Source organism: Oncorhynchus mykiss, chromosome 18 (genome assembly GCF_013265735.2).
Source record: "Oncorhynchus mykiss isolate Arlee chromosome 18, USDA_OmykA_1.1, whole genome shotgun sequence".
NCBI classification, from domain to species: Eukaryota; Metazoa; Chordata; class Actinopteri; order Salmoniformes; family Salmonidae; genus Oncorhynchus; species Oncorhynchus mykiss.
Genome location: NC_048582.1, coordinates 54,342,829 through 54,355,529, shown reverse-complemented (window position 1 = coordinate 54,355,529; position 12,701 = coordinate 54,342,829). Strand labels below are relative to the sequence as shown.

General features: G+C 43.9%; 1 protein-coding gene across 8 annotated transcripts in view; it reads right to left on the bottom strand.

Annotated features, from left to right (window-relative positions):
* LOC110496546 (phosphoprotein associated with glycosphingolipid-enriched microdomains 1) overlaps positions 1–12,701 on the bottom strand; it is an 87,105-nt gene that overhangs the window by 54,392 nt on the left and 20,012 nt on the right. For 4 of the 8 annotated variants that reach the window (XM_036953274.1, XM_036953275.1, XM_036953279.1 and 1 more), the window contains exon 2: positions 5,457–5,577. The exons of the other annotated variants lie outside the window; for them this stretch is intronic. The gene's annotated coding sequence lies outside the window, so the exon portion shown is untranslated. The remainder of the gene's footprint in view (positions 1–5,456; positions 5,578–12,701) is intronic. 8 annotated transcript variants of the gene reach the window in all.

The following is a 12,701-nucleotide window of genomic DNA, read 5'->3' as shown; positions in this document are numbered from 1 at the left end:
TGAAGAGGAGATTGCATGTCTTTGTAAGCTGCTTGCCCTCCAGAAAACATGTGTAATCATCCCTAGATTTGTATAAGACTACATACTTGGAGAATTATGTAAAATGTTAAGATTTCCTAGGAACGTCTAGAGTGCTTATCTGTCTATGAATGAATCCTTGGAGGGACCAACAAGAAAACACAAACACGCAAACACACACTCAGACTGACTCATGCACGCTTATACACACAAACACACACGAACGCACGCACACACACCTCCAATCAAGCCCCCTCTCCGACCCCAGTCACAGCACAGTATTGATTCAGTTCTATACACAGAGAGCCCTACTGCTGTGCTGCATATTCCTCATTAGGATTTCTTGAGGAGAGGAGCTCAACTCATACAGGATGAGAGGCGCTCAACTCATACAGGATGAGAGGAGCTCAACTCATACAGGATGAGAGCTCAACTCATACAGGATGAGAGGCGCTCAACTCATACAGGATGAGAGGAGCTCAACTCATACAGGATGAGAGGCGCTCAACTCATACAGGATGAGAGGCGCTCAACTCATACAGGATGAGAGGAGCTCAACTCATACAGGATGAGAGGAGCTCAACTCATACAGGATGAGAGGAGCTCAACTCATACAGGATGAGAGGAGCTCAACTCATACAGGATGAGAGGCGCTCAACTCATACAGGATGAGAGGCGCTCAACTCATACAGGATGAGAGGAGCTCAACTCATACAGGATGAGAGGCGCTCAACTCATACAGGTAAACAGGATGAGAGGAGCTCAACTCATACAGGATGAGAGGCGCTCAACTCATACAGGATGAGAGGTGCTCAACTCATACAGGATGAGAGGCGCTCAACTCATACAGGTAAACAGGATGAGAGGCGCTCAACTCATACAGGATGAGAGGAGCTCAACTCATACAGGATGAGAGGAGCTCAACTCATACAGGATGAGAGGCGCTCAACTCATACAGGATGAGAGGAGCTCAACTCAAACAGGATGAGGGGAGCTCAGCTCATACAGGTAAACAGGATGATAGATGCATTCCAACACTAGTCTCTTCCTGTCACCACAACCAGCTCTCTGCACTCGCACGTATGCACGCACACAGGTATTTCAGAAGAATTCCTCCAAGGTTAAATAATCTAAGGACGAGCCAGGAGGAGGGTCTTTAAATAAACCGAACAGGGGGTCTGTAGAGCAGGGAAGACAGTGAGCCAAAGGAGGACAGGGGGTCTGGGTCCAGGAAAGGGGCTGTGGACTGAGACGTGGGCCAGACCATGGGCGGGAGGCAGAGGGGCCCTGGCCAGGCGAAAGGAAGCTCGACTGTGCTCCGACAGTATTCCTGAAGAGACTAAAAATAACCACACAGTAAACAGTCCTCCAGGGAGTAGCTCTAGAGGACAGTGTGTGTGTGGTGTGTGGTGTGTGTGTGTACACAGTTTACTATACATCTGAGTACCAGAAGTCCTCGCAAGAATTGTAAACCAACAACAATTCAGAGAAGTCTAGGCTATTTTAGGTTCAGCGGTTAGGTTAAGGGTTAGGGTTAGGTTTGAATTAGGGTTAGTTGTTAATGGTTAAGGTTAGGGATATAGGATTTTGAATTGGAATCAATTGTTTGGTCCCCAAAAAGTCCTCACAAGTATGTGTGAGAGTGAGTGAGAGAGGCAACCCCAGTCCCAGAGGTATGGTATGGGATGTAGCTTGTCAGATGTCAAGGCCAGTAGTTTGGGGAGCGGCTCATCTGGACAAAGAGGCCCCAGGGAGGGGTGCTGTTCGCTGGGTGGATGACCCCACATCTACCCCACTATCCCAAAGCCCTGGGGAGGTGGGAGGAATGTAGCAAAGCACTGACAAAGAGATCCACTACGACCCTGCTATTCTCAGTTATAACAGCTGTGTGTGTGTGTGTGTGTGTGTGTATACACATTCACATACTCAAATCAAAGGGAAAGGAAAGGATGCAGCAGCAGTCCATGTTATTCAACAGTGGTAAGGTAAAGATATTAGCTGCCACTGAGAAGGATGAGTTCACTAAGTTCAGCCCCAGGATAGATTTAATGGGGAAAGTCAGATATGAGGATCCATATTATCGGTCTTATTACCTCTGTAATGCTGCAGTTCACAGGCACACACCATTTCGCTGGTGTAATCTAACATAATATAAGCCAGGTGCTCAGGCATCTCTCTCTCTCTCTCTCTCTCTCTCTCTCTCTCTCTCTCTCTCTCTCTCTCTCTCTCTCTCTCTCTCTCTCTCTCTCTCTCTCTCTCTCTCTCTCTCTCTCTCTCTCTCTCTCTCTCTCTCTCTCTCTCTCTCTCTCTCTCTCTCTCTCTCTCTCTCTCTCTCTCTCTCTCTCTCTCTCTCTCTCTCTCTCTCTCTCTCTCTCTCTCTCTCTCTCTCTCTCTCTCTCTCTCTCTCTCTCTCTCTCTCTCTCTCTCTCTCTCTCTCTCTCTCTCTCTCTCTCTCTCTCTCTCTCTCTCTCTCTCTCTCTCTCTCTCTCTCTCTCTCAGCCACTCTCCTCCTATCATAAAGAGGTCATGTCAGCCTGCTGCTGGGTTTAACACTTTCTGTGGACACATGACACTCTTGTGATGACACTCTCATGCCCCATTTGCCCACTGTCTCAAGAGATAAATCCATGTCTAAGTCAGTGAAGGATTATGATAGCTAGCTACAAGCTTGTCTCCTTGGTGCCACAAATGGGTCACTCTTACCAGCCTGTCTGTTGCAGACGTAAGGCTACGTCAGTGTGTGTGTGTGTTCATGTCCAACAGTATCCTTTAAATACTTTCCCCTTGATTAAGGAATTCACTAGGGATTTTTCTAGTTGATTATAAGGCCTGAGTCTTTGTCTAGACGAGGGAGAGTTCATTTCCTTTGTTTTGTGGACTTGTCATGTAAGCCACCCTGTCCTGTGTGTGTACGTACTTCAAATGTCCCTGTCACTGTCATTGTGTTTGCTGAGAGACTTCTCTTCCACCACACGTTGTTCACTCTATTTTGTTTTAGTCTCTGTAACTATATCCTTCTCCTTCAACGTTACAAAAAGCTTATAGGCGTTTCAAGTTGTCGGCGCCGCGTCAGAGCTTTGAAAGGGCGTTTTTTTGGGTTCCCATTGTTTGTGGTCGGAGATTATGAGGCCCTTCTAGGTGGGATCCCAGCCAGCCAGGACTAGCAGCTTCCTTCACACACACAACCTTACTCTCAGCTTAGGGAGGCAGACTTTTTAGTGTCTTTCTCGCTCTCCAGACTTTCACGTTTTTCCACACAGAGAAATGAGACACATTCCTTTAGAAACGGCTCATCACGGTTTTGCAGAAACGTGACCTACAGTAGAATCTGCCAGTGAATAATTTTCACTATCACTATGGTTTAATATGGGGAAAAGTCATAATATACACAGAACATCTGATAAATAAATATTGAAGGTTACTATAGCGACATCACCGGCATACAAGTCCAATTTCATTTCATTACATTTGTTTTTACGTATACATCCCCCCCCCCCCCCCCCCCATGTTGCTTTCAATAAAAATAAGTCATGGCCTGGGAATGCTTTGAAGCCTGTCTAGCTCCCAACAGGTAGAGACTCAGCCACAGTAGATATAAAAACCTGCTACAGTATCACTGTTTGATGTAAACTGCTTTGAGAGAGAGCGCGAGAGAATGAAAGCGAGTCCCCATGAGCCCTCCTGGTCTCCTATTCCTTTTTATAAAACACTCCTGTATGGAGGAGCTCAGTCCTGCCTCCCACCATTCTGCACTAACCTGTGTAGTTCTATACAGCAAGTTATTCAAGATGGTTGGGATTCAGCCAAAGAGCCTCCACCTATAGCACCATGGGCATACTATATATTGTTTCACAGGAAGTGAAACAGAAGGGAAGTATAAAAATAACACTGAAACTACTGTGGTAATGAAACCACTGGACTGTAGTAGCACCGCCAGCTTGAAACGCATTACGTTTTCCAAATGGCACCCTATTCCCTACTTTTGAGCAAGTAGTGCACTATATATGAAATATATGAAATAGGGAAGTAGGCCCCTATTTGAACCCCTTCTGAACAGATTCTACAATGCTGTTGTTTCTAATACAAACTATTTGTTAATTTAATATAACTGATGTAAGACCCTATTAAAACATGCAACGGGCAAAGAAAACACATTACAGTTAGTTGCTATTCACTTGCAACCATCACAGACTGATATTTTCATAAATAATGAATGAACTTGCTGGCTATCGTTCAGCAAGATGATTCAATCAAGACCTCTCTATTCCTGGATCTGTCTCTATTCTCTAGCTACATTCTACTGACCTCTAACATGCTGCGTGCGCATGTTGTCCATCCACACCAGACGCCATCAGGACACGCAGGCTCAAATATAAAAACAAACTCTGAACCACCTATATTCATTTGGGGACAGGTCAAAAAGCATGAAACATTCATGGTCTAGCTTGCCGTTGCTAGTTCATTTGTCCTGGGATATAAACATCGGGTTGTTATTTTACCTGAAATGCACAAGGTCCTCTACTTCGACAATTAATCCATAGATAAAAAGGTAAACCTAGTTAGTTTCTAGTAATCTCTCCTCCTTCAGGCTTCTCCTTCTTCTTTGGACTTTCTATGGCGGTTCGCAACCAACTTTAAGGTGCATTACCACCACCAACCAATCTTTCAATCACCCACGTGGGAATATGCACCTAAAAACCAATGAGGAGATGGGTATGCAGACGCTCGTTGAAGCACGAGAGCAGTTTGGATGAAATGATTGAATAACATGTATGTGTACATTTATTTTGCCATGCTCACACGTATAACGCAAGCGGTGTGGTTAGCATGTAACAAGCCTTAAAAATATCTAATATGGGGGCCTGCCAGGTGGCACAGCGTTTTAAGGCACTGTTGCAGTGCTGATGCATCATTACAGCCCTGGGTTCGCGTCACAGCCGGGCCGTGAGCGGGAGACCCATGAGGCGGTGCACAATTAATTGGCCCAGCATCGTCCGGGTTAGGGAAGGGTTTGGCTGGCCGGGATCTCCTTGTCTCATTCTGCTCTAGCGACCCCTTGTGGCGGTCTGGGCACCTGCAAGCGGACTTTGTTCGTCAGTTGGGCGGTGTTTCCTCCGACACATTGGTGTGGCTGGTTTCCGGGTTAAGCCAGCAGTGTGTCAAGAAGCAATGCAGCATGGCAGGGTCGTGTTTCGGAGGAAGCGTGGCTCTCGACTTTCACCTCTCCCGAGTCCATAGGGGAATTGCAGCGATGAGACAAGACAAACTCCCAATTGGATACCACGAAAGTGGGGTAAAAGTGTAAAAAATGATAAAAGGAATATCTAATATGTCTCTCTAAGGACATTAGACAGCATTGGCTTAACACTCGAAGATCTGGATTGGTGATACTCCCAGAACACTGGTATTAAATTCCACACACACTCACACACACCTACCTCTTGCTATCAGTCTGGCGGGCCAGGCTCGTGTCACAGTAATAGGCTGTACAGATGACAAGGCACACAGGAGCCTTGGGTGGAGTTATGACCACAGTAAACAAAGCCTTGAAGTGTGGCCCTGCAGAGGAGAATACGAGATACACACACAATCACTGATGATGAATTCACAGCAGCCTTGTAAATTGTTTTGGGTACTCAAAGAATAAACGGTACGACCACAGAAATGACATGTAAGTGACATTGAACATCTCTCACTGAGTTACAGTATGCCTAGTTCACACAGAGGAGAAAGGAACGAGGCATTCATGGAAATCAATAGGAGACTGAAAAGTGTGGTTGGCCGTTTCAAAAAGACAGAACAGAGCCAATGTTATCTATCATAATGGTTGCTTTTTAAAGTCACACAGCTGTCAGATACAGTATGTACGGATTGCAGGTGTGTATGTGTGACTGTCTGAACTGTGTGTGTGTACTGCTGCGGCTGTGTGACTAACCAGACCCCAGCTGTTGCAGACGCCACAGCAGCGAGTAAAGCACGCACACACAGAAAGCCTACTGGGAAAGCTATGGGTACTGCTGCTCATCTCCCATAATCCTTTACTCCGCCAACACCACAGCTGCCAAGGATATCCCAGGGGTTGACATGCCCCAGACGTCTCTCTCTGTCTCTGATGTTCCGTACAGTACACTACGTTAAGTTAAACTAAACTCCACACAGTACAGATAGGAAGTCAACATCTAAACATATTGTAAATATCACATTTTAAATCTGAAAAACAGGAACAGGAAAAAGTAGCTAGACTGTTTTCTATCGCGCATGAACTAATCGATTGGACGACAGAGAAAGAAAAGTGTTGCCGTGTAACTTCAAAACTCTCTCCCCCCCCCCCCCATTCTCTCGCTCTCTCTTTCTCCGAGATGGAGTACCCTACCGTGACACTGAGTGCCCTCCTGGCACACAAGGCCGCCAAGCCAACCTGTCCATCCATCACCTAGCAACCCCATCACCCATGGAGACACAGAAAAGAAGAGGGATGAAATGACAGACTGAACAGACCTTAACCTCTCGTCCTCACCAAGAGAGACTGACAAGGGGGATTTCTTCCCAGATCTAGAGAGAGAAAGAGACAGCCAGCCAGACAAACACATAGCCCTGTCAATACTATGTGATTATACAAGGTGAGAGTTACAGCCAGACAGACACATAGCCCTGTCAATACTATGTGATTATACAAGGTGAGAGTTACAGCCAGACAAACACATAGCCCTGTCAATACTATGTGATTATACAAGGTGAGAGTTACAGCCAGACAGACACATAGCCCTGTCAATACTATGTGATTATACAAGGTGAGAGTTACAGCCAGACAGACACATAGCCCTGTCAATACTATGTGATTATACAAGGTGAGAGTTACAGCCAGACAGACACATAGCCCTGTCAATACTATGTGATTATACAAGGTGAGAGTTACAGCCAGACAGACACATAGCCCTGTCAATACTATGTGATTATACAAGGTGAGAGTTACAGCCAGACAGTCAGTCAATAAGATGCCTATAGAAGAGAGATGGATCGATGGCCATGAGGTACAAGCTATTCATCACACAATCACTCGACAAGACAAGAACTGCAATTTTCTGGGCCTATTCACAAACAGATTCCCATCTGGAGTGCGCTCTCGCTGGATAAGAACAAAATGGGACAATCTAACAATGGGGTGGGGGCTGTGTGGAGCAGGTTGAGAGACTGACCATGATGGGAGAAGAGAGCAGCTGAGGGGTGTGGTGGTCTGAGGGGGACATGAATCAGGACAAGCATATACTGTAGGCTAAAGGAGTGAGACATTCCAAAACACTCAGCACAGGTCTATAGAGTATAACATAGAACCTGCTTAGTTTTTGAGTTAAATTTCTTTTTCACAGTTGTGGTTGAAAACGTCTTAAAATACACTATATGTACACACACAAAAGTATGTGGACACCCCTTTAAATTAGTGGATTAGTCCATTTAAGCCATTAACGACAGGTGTACCGAGCACACAGCCATGCAAACTCCAGAGACAAAAATTGCCAGTAGAATGGTGACTTTCAACGTGGCACCGTTTCCAACAAGTCAGTTTGTCAACTTTCTGCCCTACTAGAGCTGCCCCGGTCAATTGTAAGTGTGTTATTGTGAAGTGGAAACATCTAGGAGCAACAACGGCTCAGCCACAAAGTGGTAGGACACACAATCTCACAGAACGGGACCGCCAAGTGCAGAAGCGCGTAGCACATAAACATTGTTCTTCTTCGGGTTACAACGCTCACTACAGAGTTGCACACTGCCTCTGGAAGCAACATCAGCACAATAACTGTTCGTCGTGAACATCATGAAATGGGTTTCCATGGCCGAGCAGCCGCACACAAGCCTAAGATCACCATGCGCAATGCCAAGCGATGGTTGGAGTGGTGTAAATGCGTTCTCTGGAGTGATGAACCACATTTCACCATCTGACAGTCCGACAGACAAAACTGAGTTCGGAGGATGCCAGGACAACGCTACCTGCCCGAATGCATAGTGTCAACTGTAAAGTTTGGCGGAGGAATAATGGTCTGGTGCTCTTTTTCATGGTTCGGGTTAGGCCCTTTAGTTCCAGTGAAGGGAAATCTTAATGCTACAGCATACAATGACATTCTAGATGATTCTGTGCTTCCAACTTTGTGGCAACAGTTTGGGGAAGGCCCTTGTCTGTTTCAGCATGACAATGCCCCCTTGCACAAATCAAGGACCATACAGAAAATGGTTTGTCGAGATCGGTGTGGAAGAACTTGACTGGCCTGCACAGAGCCCTGACCTCAACCCCATCGAACACCTTTGGGATGAATTGAAATGCGGACTGTGAGCCAGGCCTAATCGGCGAACATCGGTGCCCAAAGCCGGTCCCCGCAGCAATGTTCCAACATCTAGTGGAAAGCCTTACCAGAAGAGTGGAGGCTGTTATAGCAACAAAGCTTGGACCAACTCCATATTAATGCCCATGATTTTGGAATGAGACGTTCGAGGAGCAGGTGTCCACACACACTACATGACCAAATGTATCTCGAAATGGTTGACAGCTTAACTTTAATCCAGCCCTCATCAGCTGCTGTCAGTGTTTTCGTAACATTAAACATTAAAACTGGAGCTGTGTAAAAGAGGACAGAGAGGGGAGCTGCCAAAAAAGGTTTTGCTCATGACATCAACTGAAGTGCCTGGAATCTTACTGATGCTCAGTGTGAGTGTCACAACATCCCTGATGAGTGAAAGACAGATGAATATGTCCCTTCTACACCCAGAGTGATGGACGGACGCACGCACGCGCACACATGCACACAGTGTGAAATATTACTGGATAGTGTTGTTTCACATACCCAAGCACATATTGCAGAGACAGCAGTGGAGGTCTAAGGTCTCTTGCTGTCCTTATCCAATCATCATGCAGCAAGTTTGATTACAACTGGATTTCCTCTACTCACTTCCTGTCCAAGTAGTTCCCATTGGATCCTTTCCTGCCATCTTCATCATAACCTTTCTTCCTGAATGATCATGTGTTCCCATACAATAACAGTCCCATTCCTTAACATTCCCATTCCCTATGAACAAAACAAATGCTTTGTCGGATACCTAATCATGAACCTCAACCCTCATACCGTCTCCTCTCTCTCTTGTTTTCTTCTTAATTCTCCTCCCTCGTCTTTCTGTTTCACATCTCCTTTTCATTCCAATAATATGTGTCTCCTGTTCCGAAAGAAAGAACAGAACATCCTTCCCTATTCCCAGTGTTTAGTCATGCATTGCATTATAGATGATTAAACTACCACCCTTCTCCCTTCTAAAGGGCAGTGAACTTGAAAAGAATGCACAACAACATACTAGAATGCACAACAACATACCAGAATGCACAACAACATACGAGAATGCACAACAACATACTAGAATGCACAACAACATACTAGAATGCACAACAACATACTAGAATGCACAACAACATACTAGAATGCACAACAACATACCAGAATGCACAACAACATACTAGAATGCACAACAACATACTAGAATGCACAACAACATACTAGAATGCACAACAACATACTAGAATGCACAACAACATACCAGAATGCACAACAACATACTAGAATGCACAACAACATACCAGAATGCACAACAACATACTAGAATGCACAACAACATACTAGAATGCACAACAACATACCAGAATGCACAACAACATACCAGAATGCACAACAACATACCAGAATGCACAACAACATACTAGAATGCACAACAACATACCAGAATGCACTCAAATGAACTAGAATGTTGTAAAATACACCATTCTTTAGTTTTGGCCTGAGCTTTCCTCTCCTTTCCTCTTCAGTCGTTCAGTATTCTGAGGAGGTTTTCTGGCCCTGCTTGAGTTCAGAACCTTTTTGTTGCTGCTCACTGCAGCACAGTCCCTTCTTGCTGCGTGCCTCCTCTTTTTCAATATCCCCCTCTCCTCTTTTCTAATCTCTCTTCTTCCAGCACTCCCTCCATCTCTAGTCCTGAGAGATTGCCAGCATTATCACAAGACACACACAGACATCTTTCATTCCACTACATTTCCTGTCCACTTCAAACTCCCCCTCCCCTGCCCGATGGTTGATATATGTGTTTGATAAATACATTCCTATATTCTTACATAGTTGGTTAAACGTTAAAAGGGCTTTTGCGACCAAGGTCAAATCATTTTTAGGGGGATATTTTTCTAATTGTGAAGAACCTAGCTCACACTCAATTATGGAGAATTGTATCTAGTACTCTTGTTTAACACTAACCATGTTTCCATACAGTTTTTATGCGAGTAAAGTCATATCATATAAAAAAATTATGACAGCTGTGATGGCAACAGGAAGTTTGTGTAATTGAATAAATGCCAACAGATATTTTGTTCATTTGACACGGTGGGGTGTTTTTGTGTCTGTAAAATTAACTATGCGAGAAATGACGGTGGAAACACCTTTATGCACAAATATTGAAATAATAACCATCATATCGAAATCAATTTTGATTCACGTGATGATATGAAGAGTGGTCCTCCCACTACGACTCGGGAAACCATGCCGTTTCTTAGGCTACAGATTAAATAAAAGATGAACTTCACAGGGTTGTGAAAGTGCAAGGTGATGAGCTTGATGCTCCTTCACAATAAATATTGAGGGTCTTATTCTGGTGACATGATGATCGATGCTTGGCTGCCGCTTGATACAAATACAAAATATACATACTCTTATCCATAATAATCTCATCGTCTAGATAAGGCTGGGTGATACAGTGCATTCGGAATGTATTCAGACCCCTTAACTTTTTCAACATTTTCTTACGTTACAGCCTTATTCTAAAATGGATTCAAATGGATTTCCCCTTCAATCTACACACAACACCGCATAATGACAAAACAAAAACAGGTTTAGACATTTTTGCACATTTATTTATATACGTACAGTGCCTTGCGAAAGTATTCGGCCCCCTTGAACTTTGCGACCTTTTGCCACATTTCAGGCTTCAAACATAAAGATATAAAACTGTATTTTTTTGTGAAGAATCAACAACAAGTGGGACACAATCATGAAGTGGAACTACATTTATTGGATATTTCAAACTTTTTTAACAAATCAAAAACTGAAAAATTGGGCGTGCAAAATTATTCAGCCCCTTTACTTTCAGTGCAGCAAACTCTCTACAGAAGTTCAGTGAGGATCTCTGAATGATCCAATGTTGACCTAAATGACTAATGATGATAAATACAATCCACCTGTGTGTAATCAAGTCTCCGTATCAATGCACCTGCACTGTGATAGTCTCAGAGGTCCGTTAAAAGCGCAGAGAGCATCATGAAGAACAAGGAACACACCAGGCAGGTCCGAGATACTGTTGTGAAGAAGTTTAAAGCCGGATTTGGATACAAAAAGATTTCCCAAGCTTTAAACATCCCAAGGAGCACTGTGCAAGCGATAATATTGAAATGGAAGGAGTATCAGACCACTGCAAATCTACCAAGACCTGGCCGTCCCTCTAAACTTTCAGCTCATACAAGGAGAAGACTGATCAGAGATGCAGCCAAGAGGCCCATGATCACTCTGGATGAACTGCAGAGATCTACAGCTGAGGTGGGAGACTCTGTCCATAGGACAACAATCAGTCGTATATTGCACAAATCTGGCCTTTATGGAAGAGTGGCAAGAAGAAAGCCATTTCTTAAAGATATCCATAAAAAGTGTTGTTTAAAGTTTGCCACAAGCCACCTGGGAGACACACCAAACATGTGGAAGAAGGTGCTCTGGTCAGATGAAACCAAAATTGAACTTTTTGGCAACAATGCAAAACGTTATGTTTGGCGTAAAAGCAACACAGCTCATCACCCTGAACACACCATCCCCACTGTCAAACATGGTGGTGGCAGCATCATGGTTTGGGCCTGCTTTTCTTCAGCAGGGACAGGGAACATGGTTAAAATTGATGGGAAGATGGATGGAGCCAAATACAGGACCATTCTGGAAGAAAACCTGATGGAGTCTGCAAAAGACCTGAGACTGGGACGGAGATTTGTCTTCCAACAAGACAATGATCCAAAACATAAAGCAAAATCTACAATGGAATGGTTCAAAAATCAACATATCCAGGTGTTAGAATGGCCAAGTCAAAGTCCAGACCTGAATCCAATCGAGAATCTGTGGAAAGAACTGAAAACTGCTGTTCACAAATGCTCTCCATCCAACCTCACTGAGCTCGAGCTGTTTTGCAAGGAGGAATGGGAAAAGATTTCAGTCTCTCAATGTGCAAAACTGATAGAGACATACCCCAAGCGACATACAGCTGTAATCGCAGCAAAAGGTGTCGCTACAAAGTATTAACTTAAGAGGGCTGAATAATTTTGCACGCCCAATTTTCAGTTTTTGATTTGTTAAAAAAGTTTGAAATATCCAATAAATGTCGTTCCACTTCATGATTGTGTCCCACTTGTTGTTGATTCTTCACAAAAAAATACAGTTTTATATCTTTATGTTTGAATCCTGAAATGTGGCAAAAGGTCGCAAAGTTCAAGGGGGCCGAATACTTTCGCAAGGCACTGTATATATATATTATATATATATATATATATATATATATATATATATATATATATATATATATATATATATATATATATATATATATATATATATACACACAAAAAATGA